General features: G+C 46.6%; 1 long non-coding RNA gene across 1 annotated transcript; it reads right to left on the reverse strand.

Moving 5' to 3' along the window:
- Window positions 1-229: 229 nt before the first annotated feature.
- On the reverse strand, window positions 230-7696 carry LOC137478538 (uncharacterized). Its single transcript, XR_011001625.1, has 3 exons — window positions 7140-7696; window positions 6957-7041; window positions 230-351 (listed from the first exon to the last, which is right to left on the reverse strand). It is a non-coding gene; the product is annotated as an uncharacterized lncRNA (long non-coding RNA).
- Between the last annotated feature and the right edge of the window lie 3663 nt (window positions 7697-11359).

Consider the following 11359-nt stretch of genomic DNA (forward strand, 5'->3'; position numbering starts at 1 on the left):
CAGGGCAGGTCTCTGAGGAGTGCTAGAAACCCATTACAGAGACAGAACCAGCATCAGCGTGAACTCAGCACAGCACAAGTGCCAGGAAGGGAGGGGTGAGACACTTCAGCCTCTTCTGCCCAGCTCACATTCCCTCTCCAGCCCCTCTCCAGCATCCAGAAGGAAGATTGATGTTGCTCCCCTGGTCCACAGGGTGCTGCCAGCTTCCCCTGGGCAGCCCAGGCCTGTGAGGAGGGGCCTTATGGCAGAGCAAAGTCACCTCCTGAAGCTTTTGGGCACTTGCTAATCCTCACAGTGCCAGGGATCAACATTGCCGGGCAGGAGGGAGCACATTTCACCCGTTCCCTCATGCTGGAGGAGGAAACAAAAGCTAATCAGCCTGAAGCACGGGGGGCATGAAGGGAACAAGCATCTTCAAGTTTTACTTCTCTGCTCCCTTTAAAAAATAATAATTTCCCTCTGTAGAGTATTAATCACCACTAGTCAGCCTTAGGAAGAGTTATCCATGGAAATACACAGGACTGCAAGGACACTGTGTTAGAGCAAGATTATTTACTTTTATAACCTTTACAGAAACAAGAGATAAGTGCATTAGAACAACTTGCTCACACACAGCAGCCGCTGCTGATTCATCCTTGCAGCCTCCCATTTGAGATGCTGCTCTGGATGCCAAAGAGAGAGCCCACAAAGCAGCACTGAACCATCTGGGATGGCTTTGGAAGGGGGTTTTGCCTTTGAGGGGCAGTGGCACTCAAGGGCTCAGGACCAGGGGCCAGCCAGGGCTGCCCATGACACTGTGTGGTGGCACAAGGCTGGTGCAGCAGCACCCTCAGAGCCTCCCACGACTCCTGCTGGGTTTTCTCTCCAGCAGGCACTGGCCACCAGCTCCTAAGCTCATCAGACACAAGTATTTCAATGCCTCACATCGTGGGGAGCCTGCAAGAAGCTGAGAGCCCTCCCCTAACAGCCTGACCTGCAGGAAGCTCATCATCCATCACTGAGCCAACAAGTGAACAGCATCTCTGCACTGCTCCCTTCCTCTTCTCTCTGCCCCCTGATGAAGAGCTGGAGGTCTGCAGGTTGTGTTTGCTTCCCTGGCCCCTGGCACTGTGGCCATGTCCAGAAGCCAAGCAGCCAGGGGCAGCTATTGAATTTTGGGAAGGCGTTGCATTTTTCCAGCAAATTCACCTCCCCCCTCTGCCAGTCTGGGATTGCTTTAAAAAAAAAAAAATCAAAGGTCCATGGAAAAAGCACAAGTTACCTCCAGTCTCTGCTAGGATGAGACAAACCTCAAAGTGAAAATGCTCTATATCCCTCATTTCCATTTGCCCCTGAACTTGTCTTGCACCTCTGGAGCCATCTCCCATTTCCACAGAGCTTTGTGGGTGACATCCTGATCTACAGACACAGAAAGGAGTCTTTGTGTACAAGATAAGAGCCACAAAATGCAAATAAAAAGCCCCAAATAGCTCAACATCAAACAAGGTCCATATCTACCCTTTCAAAGGCATCCAGGCTGCAAAACACCACAAGCAATTGCTTTGTTTGGAACATTAAATATGATACTAAAAACATCTCCCGTGCGAAAGCAACGTGCATATGAGTTTGTTTATGCTAGAACTTTAATCTTTGAAATAACAGGTCTCCAGAGCTTGTTTTAGGCTGAAAAATTATAACCAAGTAATGATTCAAGGTGCATTGGGCTGGCATGGCCAGGTTTTGGTTGTGGGGGGCTGTAGGAGTGGCTTCTGTGAGGCTGCCAGGAGCTTCTCCTGGGTCCAACAGAGCTGGTGCAGCCCATGGTGAGCAGAGCGTCCCCTGCAGCCCCTGGAAGTCCAGGGTGGAGCAGGGATCCACCTGCAGTCTGTGGAGGAAGGGGATGCCTGAAGGAGGCTGTGATCTCGAGGGATGCCTGTGCTGGAGCCCCAGTGAGAGAGGAGCAGCAGATATTCCAAAGTGAGTCCTCCCCACTGCAGCCTGTGGGGAGGACACACTTCAGAATATTTCAAATATTTCCTTCCTGAGGGAAGGACCCCTCCTGCAGCAGGGGAAGGATGAGGAGGAAGAAGTGGCAGAGACAGTAAATGTGTGATAAACTGACCACAACCCTATTTCACAGCCCCTGCACTGCTGGGCAGGACCAGGGAGAAAATTCAGGAGTGAAACTAAGCCTGACTAGAAGGCAGGGGTGGGGGGAAGGTGTTTTGAAGATTTGGGTTTATTTCTCATTACACTACTCCAATTTTACTGGCAATAAATGAAATTCATTTCCCCAAGTTGAGACCTTTTGCCCATGATAGCAATTCCTGAGTGATCCTTCCCTCTTCTGGTCTCAAGCCTTCCACTGAATTTTCTTTCCCCTGTCCAGCCAAGGAGGGGAGTGAAGGAGCAGCTTTTTTGGGCACATGGCATCCAGCCAGGGTCATCCCACCAGACAAGGTCTGAAGAGGCTGGGAATGATTCCCTAAAGCAGCAGGGAACTGTTGCAGAGAGTGCAGCCCTGATTTAATTAAAGCCTTAAACATACTCCAAGCCACACGATCCATCCACCCATCAATATGATGGAAAGACTGCAGGTTCCCTTAAACTCACCCAGCCACCTCATGAATCTCCTGGCTGGGAAAGTGAGGAAAAATGAACTCTCTCTTCATTCTTCCATTTCCACACAAGCCTGAGCCTTTTTGCTGCTCCTGGGACAGACTAAAGGGAGCTATTGCTGTGCAGTGAGCAGGGAGGGGGCTCCCAGCAGGAGCACAGCAAAATCCAGGTTGCTGGGACCCCATCCTGCAGCTCAGGCCATGTGTCCCTGCCCCTCCAGATGCTCTTCCTCCAGCAGCATCCAGTTTTTTGGTGTCCCTTAGATGCCCAAAGGGATCCAAGATACCTGCAGGCTCTGCTGTGCTACAGGAGTTATTTCAGTTTTTCGGTGTCCCTTGGATGCCCAAAGGGATCCAAGGCACCTGCAGGCTCTGCTGTGCTTCAGGAGTCATTTCAGGCATAGCAGGACAGCCTGGGGACTGCTCAGATGTCACTTCCCTTCCTGTTTCTCCTGGATTGCACCAGTGGTTTGTTCTCCATTTTCAGAGCAGGGAAAACCCAAGTCACACTCCACGGGCACATCCCACATCCCCGAGGATGGGCACAGCTCCAGCAGCTGCCTGAGAGCAGAGGGATGGAGGCCTGAGATGGGAGGAGCTGTCCAGACCAGCTGGACCTCCCCCATGGCTCTGCAGATCCCTCCCTGGCTCAGGGGAGAGGGCCTGACCCACCTGGAAGGGGAGAAGCCAGAAGGATTTAAATCCACTCTCATGGTTACATGTGCCAGGAGCATTTTCCCACAGCAGACCAAATGAAAAAAGGAAATATTTGCCAGAATGAAAGTGTCAAATGCTTGGCAGCTCTCCCTCTGCTTTGCTTCTTTTGTTCATGGGGGCTTCAACCAGTTAATAACCATGTGGATTTACTTCCCTTTGGTCAGGGGTATGGGATCATCCTGAGCTAGCTCAAGGCAAACTGTTTCTTCCTAAACAAAATTTAAAGCAAGGAGAAAATATTTGGGGGTGAGAGGGAAAGATTCAGTGGGGAAGCTCCAAAGAACAACTTTTTAAAGTTAACATTAGTTTCATTTTGGCTCCAAACATCGCTTCAAAAAACAGAAGTAAAAGCGTCTGATTTCAAAAATGCACAAAAATGTAGTTTGATTTTTTTCAAATTGCTATTTTCTGTTGTCAACGTTTTTGTTGAGTTCAACAGAAATAATTTCAGTTGACCTGAAATGCTATTTTTCAACAAATGAATGCTTTAAAAGAAAAAGAAAAGAGAAAGAAGGAAAGGAAGAAAGTCTCATTCTTTAGCCTATGTGTGTGTGCTACATCACTAATTTTTAGTTATTGGCTTTCTGCTAGAGATAATGGCACTGACAAAATTATTCTTCTCACAGGTGCATCAAAACGTTGACAGAAGAACAATAAAATTAGATTAAAAAAAAAAAAAAAGAAAAAATATAAAGTGTAGCCACACACACACTGGAAGCATTTCTAGAAACTGAGCACTGGTGTCACCACTTGGACGCTTGCATCACTAAAACCCTCTTTGCAATCAGGCTTCCCACCTCGTGGCACTGCATATGTGCTCCCCCATGATCCAAAAAATACAAACTAAGGAGTGATTTTATCTGGGAGAGCTTGGGGTGACCTCAAGAACAAGAGCAGGTATTGCTCCCCTGGGTAAGCCGGCTCCAAGGCCTGGGGGAGGGCTGCTCCATTCCCTCATTAAATAATTCTGACTCGTGAACACATCAGAAAACTTGCGCTGTGCCCTCTGACAGTTTACCTCCAGAAAGGCAAAGTTTGTCCAAGAAATCCTTTTGTGCAAATCATTCAGGCAGCATTAGTCATGTTTGTCCCTTCCTCGCCGAGACAGCTCCGGGGATTTGTGTGATTTCCATTGCCTTCCCCTGCACCCTCATCCATCCTGACCGAGTGAACTTGCAACTTTATCTCATCTTCCTGCAGCGCTGGATCAAGACAGAGCTGCTGCTTCTGGCCAAGAGGAATGGCCTCAAATGCAATTTTCATCCTTTATTTTATTTTATAGACAACCCAAATGTCCCTGATACCCCAAGGCCGGGCTGGCTTTTGGCCTTCAGAAGGGTCTGACCAATAAGGAATAACAGGCATAAGGACATGACTGGAAGGTCAAACATTACTGATATTATATGTAAATATATTTATATTATGTATATATATTTATATACATACACCTCCATTGCTTTTATTTATATAGCTCTTTCTATTTCTCTTTCCCTCTTGATTTTTTTTTTTTTTTAGCCAGGCAAACTACAGACACCTCTCATGCCCACATGAAAAAGATGATAAAAGTGCTCCTAAGAGTAATCCAAAAGTCTCTCAACCATTTCTGGTCCCATGAGCACACACCCTCTTGGGTCACATCCTAGGGTGAGAAACCAGTTTTTCAGGAATTTTTCCAGGCAAGAGAGAAATGCCCTAAACATCTAATATTTCCCTGTCTCCCTTCAAACCCCAGCACATTTCTGGCACATCTGTACATTAGTATCCGACTGCTTAGCAGGAAAAAGCTCTTTCTGAGCCATCTCCACCATACAGCTTCTTCTGACATAAATATGAATTGAGGTTATGGCCCAGTATGATCTTCCCAGGAAAAAGTGGAGATTACATCAATGTGACCCATTAAAGCAATCTTAAATACCCACTGATGGTTCATTATTGCAAGTTACTTTCCTTCCTGATGTAAAATTTATTCAATATATTGGAGGGGGTGAAAAAAAGGTCTCCAGGAAGGCATTGCCTGTGCACTGCATTAATAAAAAGGGACAGCACAAGGGATGGGCTTGACAAGTTGGAAGAGGAGTTTCCATTTACACAGCCCCACTGGATGAATCTATATCCTCCTCCTCTAGGGCATGGAGGCCAAAAGGAAAACTTCAATTAGGTTGTAGCCAGGTGAGGGTCAGGCTCTTCTCCCAGGAAAAAAGGGACAGGGTAGAGGAAATGGCTTCATGGTGCACCAGGGGATGTTTAGCTTGGATATTAGGAAAAGATTCTTCACTGAAAGGGTGGTCAGACACTGGAACAGGCTGCCCAGGGAAGTGCTGGGATCACCATCCTTGGAAGTGTTTAAAAAAGGTGTAGATGTGGCACTTGGGGACACAGTTTAGTGGTGGCCTTGGCAGTGCTGGGTGAATGGTTGGACTCGATGATCTTAGAAGTCTTTTCCAAACCAAAGGATTCTGTGATTCTAAGAAAGAGCACATTGAGCTGCCAGTTGGGCTCGGGTGCAGAAAAGGGGGTGAGGGGCTCCCCAAATCCCCACCACTGGTCCCCTTCCCATCCCCTGTGCAGAGAGGGGTGACGGGAGGCAGCTGTGAAGCTCCTCCACCCAGGTGACACAGGGCTTCACAAAATCCCCTCTTCTTCTGTTTTAATCTTCATCTCTGCAACCTGGATCTGAATTTATAAACATTTTGCTGTGGGTCAAGTCTAGAGGACTGGTTGTTTTATCTGCACGTTTACAATTCAATTTTAAAAATGTGTTTTTTGAAGAAGGAGGAGTTTGTGCCATGGAAGGAAAAACCTCTCAAACCCAAGGCTGACAGAATCATAGAATTAGAGGATCACAGAACTATTTAGGTCAGAAAAGGCCTCCAAGATCATTGACTCCAACCTTAGCTCAATCACCACCTTACAACCACACCAGATCACTGAATGCTGCATCTTAAACAATTCCAGGGCTGGCAAATCCACCACCTCCCAGGGCAGCCTTTTCCACTGCCTGACAACCCCTTCTGTGAAGAAATTCTTCCTGATGTCCAACCTGAACCTGCCCTGGTGCAGCCTGAGGCTGTTTCCTCTTGTCCTGTCCAGAGAAAACAAATGCTTTCCTGCTTTTCCCCCTTGCAGACACCCAAACCTGCCCCAAAGGGCCAGGAGGCTCCTGGGGGTACCTCGCTCTTGAATCCTTGAGAGGAGCTCAGGCAGTTTGTGGGCTGAAGCTGCAAGGAGACATGTGGCACATCTTTCATTCTGGTCATTCATAAAACATAAAATATTAACACCAGAGAATACAGAGGTCTCTATAAAGAGATGGATTCAGGCCCTTTGCCACATGGAGCAGGTCAAGGAAAAGGTTTAAGGTTTCCAGCATCAGGCAGAGGTTTTTGTGCCAGGAGTGAGGATTGCCTCTCTTTCTCCTCACAACCTGGGCTCCTCCTTGCAGTGTCTGTCCCCAGCTCCACAGGCTCCCAGAACATCTGGGGTTGGAGGGACCTTGGGATGTTTTCTCCTCCCACTGGCCCAAAGCAGGTGACCCTCACATTCCTAAAAAAGCCACTCCCTGCTGTCACACTCCCACCATGGAGCTGGGGACACCTGCCCAGGGGAAAGAGTGTAGGGGGTAAACACAAAATTGAAGCCTACCTTTTTATCCCCCAAAAAGTTTTCAGTTGCATCCACTTCTTTATTTGCTTCAACTCTCCTCCAGTTTTCTGTCTTCTTCGTGCACCTAATTAATGAGTCAATTCATTAATATTTTTGCAGCAGAATTCTCTTCCCATCTATAAAGAGGCCATGCCAGATTTTTGCCTTAATTATAAACAATACCTTTTGTTTAAAGCTTTCTGCAGAGAAAACAGCAAAGGCTTCTGTCTCTTCACAAGACAATTATTCAGAATGTTATCAGCAAATCTTCATCTCCGAGGAGGATTTCTCCCAACACAGTCCACCCACCTATAGATGCACTCAGGACTACAATCAATACATGTTAATTAAGCCGTAGCCCACTCCAATTAAAATTATAGGATCTGAAGGACAGACATTTGTTTTTGTCAGTAAATTAATTTAAGCATTCATTAACTTTAATTTTTAAATTATATATCACTTTAATGATAAATAATTCCTCTCATTACAGAGGAAACATATGGAAGGGAAAGATAAGATGGGAGAGACTTGGACCCAGGGAGGAATATGTTCTCCAGCACTTCCTTCTCCTTCGGCACATCAGCAACCCCATTTATGTCAGCAAACTGGGCTCTCTTGAAAATTTGGCTGGCAAGTGCAGTGCTGAAATAAGAACAGAGATTCTTTGAGTATCTCACCTCCTTCTCTGCTGGGAACATGAAAGCTCGCCTGTGAAATCTCGGGGTTTTAGAATAGCTGAAATTTTGTACAGGCTACCAAAATAAACACTTTTCAGCGGAAATCAAAATATTACCACGTGAACAAGTTTTTTACTTTACGTAGAAAAGGGCAGGTTGTTTTACAGCTTAACCCTTCCTGCACATTTCCCAGGCAGAGAGGCGTGATTTATCACCTGATGTTTGTGCGGTGTCCTGCACTCCGAGTTAAACCTTCCCTGACTTGCTGTGGCAGCCAATTAAACATGGAGCAGGCCAGCAATATCTGGGGCCTTCTTTTCCCAGCAGATGCTGCGTGGCACAGCAAAAGCTGATAGGCCAAGAAACACTTACAATGCGTTGCAATTAGGAAATAGTTGCTTCTGATTGTGATGGTGTGAGTTATAAAACCTGTATTGTCTCACCCTTCACACGAGACTGAAAACGGAATGAAAGTTTTTAAAACGCCTCCCAGTTGCCCCATCTCTGGGTCAGAAAAGAGCTTAATCTGACAGCACATGATCTGGGTTTGAACCCAGCACAGAAGGGTTTGAACCCTCAGCACCTCCCAAGGGGCTGTCCCAGAGCTCACCTGGCAGTGCCCATCACACCCTCACCGGGAATTTTCCCTGCTCCGCCGCAGTGCAAAACTAAGCCAACATGCCCCAGTCTTTTCCTGCTGAAAACTCAGGAGTGTCTGACATCCCAAAGCGCTCTGAGATCACAAGCTCTTCACCCCGCCAGGCACATCCTCGCAGCTCTTCCCGGAGCCGGGGTGCTGTATAAATAGCAGCGCTGCATTCCGAGCCTCCTCCACACAGACCCTGCCTGGGTCTTTCTGTCAAATGACAGAAATCAAAATAGATGAACTGAATAAATTATTCACCCCGGAGTGCCTTTACTCCTCAAGCGTTGTGCTGGACTGGTAAAGACTGATCTGCTTCACAGCTGATGGCGGCAAACAAACAGTAGAACAAAATTATTCAGGGGGTGGACTGACAACAAAAATGAGTGACAAAAACAGCAGGTCTCAACCTCTGTGCAGCTTTAGACCTGCAGTGCAATTATGGACTCTTCTGACCATATTTCTTCCTTTGAAAGAACTGATTATTCCTCTTCCCAGGCTGATTTTGTAGTTGTCATCACAAGCCATTCCTGCTGGGTTCTTAAGACACCACATCTGCTGCAAACTCCTGAAGACAGGGAGAGAGTCTCTCTCCGAGCCCCACTGCACAAGCACTGTCTGTAGACAGGTGTAGACACCTCTCTCCTGCCTTTAATCCAAGAGCCAACATAGGAGAGAGCCAGTGATCCAGCCAGGACTTCCAGAAATAACCCAGGGCTCCTAACAGCCAGACAAGTAACAACTGCTTGTACCCACATTAAGCAGAGAGGAGCATCCCAGCCTTCTCAGAGCCTAAATCCACTTCTTCCATCTCCTCTGCCTCTTGACATCTGCTGTCTCGCACTGTGTCACCCCCTCCACCTCACAATGCCAAAATTATCTGTATTTCCTTCTCGAGACCCACAGCCTTCCCTCCCCCATGGAGAACCATCCCTAGCAGGGTGGCTTTGCTGAAGGCAGAAGGATTCCTCCTGCAAGGAGAAGCTCTGATGCCTCAATTTCCACATTTCCAGGTCACTATAAATGCAAGCAGGGGATAACCCCGGGCTTTGAGCAGGCTGAGAGTGGGACCTGCAGCTTGGAAAACTTCTCTAGGAGCAACACTTCTCCAGGAGGAACACACAGGACCTATGCAATGCAGAAGGGAAATGGGGCAGTGAAAGAGAAGCTGCAAAATATTACTTTATTAGTAATCTGTTTACTTAACTACTGCAGAGATTTAAAAAAAAAACCTTCTCCTCATTTATCCATTAGCTCCTCTTCCATCCAGCTGCGCTGCTGAATTCCCATATTTATGACATCAGTGCATGTTGCTATAGAGATAATTAATTAATGCAACATAATCAAGTCAGCAATTTTACTACTTTACAGCTTAACGCAGGACTGGAAATAGAGTGGGGAGAACACCAAAGCTTAGTTCTGAAAAGCAGGGTTTTTAATGGTCCTTTAAGCCCGGAGAGTTGGGTCTGAAAGTCATTTCCACAGTACATGAAATGTGCTGCATTTGGCATAATCACCGTCATTAGAAGCCCAGAGAAAAATTACAAAAACAGCAATAAAGAGGAATGAAAGTTCTGACAAAAAAATACAGGTGGAGAGCAGAGTTCTCTGACAACCCAGCAAAACCTTTCGTCTCCACCTGGCAAAAATGCCAGGCTCAATAGGCATGTGGCCAAAGAGGCTGCAAGCTTTGGTGTCCTAGTGCCTAATCCCAAATACACCGGGCTTTTTCCCAAGAGCCACCCCAAAAATCATCTTTCCTGGGGTGCCTGCCTTCTCTGGAGAAGCAGCTCCTTGTGGGACCTCCTGAGCCAGCTGATGATGAGAAGGGGGTTGAGATGTGGGAAATTCAGGATTCCTGGAAAACTGATCAATGTGATTAAGCAGAAGCCATTTATTGTTTACATTATATGTCTATATTTATAGATTCTGCCACTACTGCACACGCTGATCACACATTTCTTATTGGTGCCTTGTCTTGTCCATGCATTCTGCAAGCACCTTTCAGAATATGTGATTGGTGACAGTCCAGGTGGCTCACAGCTCTCCGTTATCTCTTTCTTGTGGTCTTGGAATTCGGTTTCTCAGCTTCTTCTTTCATATTTTAGCACAGTTTATGTCTTAGTAACCTTGATGAATTCCAGAGGGCCCTGAGGAAATTCTGGTAAGAACATTTACAAGCAGGATGGCTGGTGCACACTGTAGTCTAAGCTGTCCAGATCCATTGCTGCATTGAGACGACCCCTTGGCTTGGCAGAGGACTCGATGTCACGCTCAGCCAGGAGCAGGTGGCTTCCCCAGCTGCCATCAGAGCCAGGGTTTCCTGCCTGTCACAGGTGGGCCACACGAGGAGCAAGGAGGTGAGACCAGGCACTGTCACCTCTCTCATCCCTGACAGTCATTTCCAGCTGTCAAGGACATCGGTGACATTTACAGCTGACAAGGACATCAGTGGCTTGTCACCGTGTCCAAACAGGACACTCTTTGATGAGAGCTGTAACTCTGCTGCCCTGATTTTTAAAGGTGATAAGTTTTCTTTTATAGCTCTTTTGAAAGTTTTAAAGTTCTCATAAAACTTCTTTAGCCTTCTGACGATGTTTACATATTTCTTCTGCAGTTCTCACGCACTGATCATGTAAATGATGATTGGTTTGCATTCTGCTTTGTGGGAGCAGAGAATTGATGGGCTGCTGGTTTGACCAGTGTGGTTGGAGAGGTGGCAATTTCATCCTCCAATCCACTGTCACTTTTGGAATTCTATCTACTACGAGGTCAGAAATAAAATTGGCTCTTTTTCTCTCTTGAACTCACCAAGCTTCTGTGTGCTCATTTCGACAGTAACTCCACCCAAGAGCTTGCCTTCCTACCAAGAGTTAGGCCAAAAGAACGGATGCTGTGGAATATCCAAGTAGGTGCCACACTTGCTGCTTGTAACTCCACCTTTTTGCTAATTTAGAAGATTAAAATCAGTCCCCTTTTACAAGGGAAGCCTAATTTTTTTCCTGTACTAATTAGAATATTTTTATATACTTTTCAGTCCCGGGTCTCTGCCTTCTGAGGTTGGAAAGACAAAAGCAGCACAG

This window comes from Anomalospiza imberbis, chromosome 8, assembly GCF_031753505.1.
Source record: "Anomalospiza imberbis isolate Cuckoo-Finch-1a 21T00152 chromosome 8, ASM3175350v1, whole genome shotgun sequence".
NCBI lineage: Eukaryota > Metazoa > Chordata > Aves > Passeriformes > Viduidae > Anomalospiza > Anomalospiza imberbis.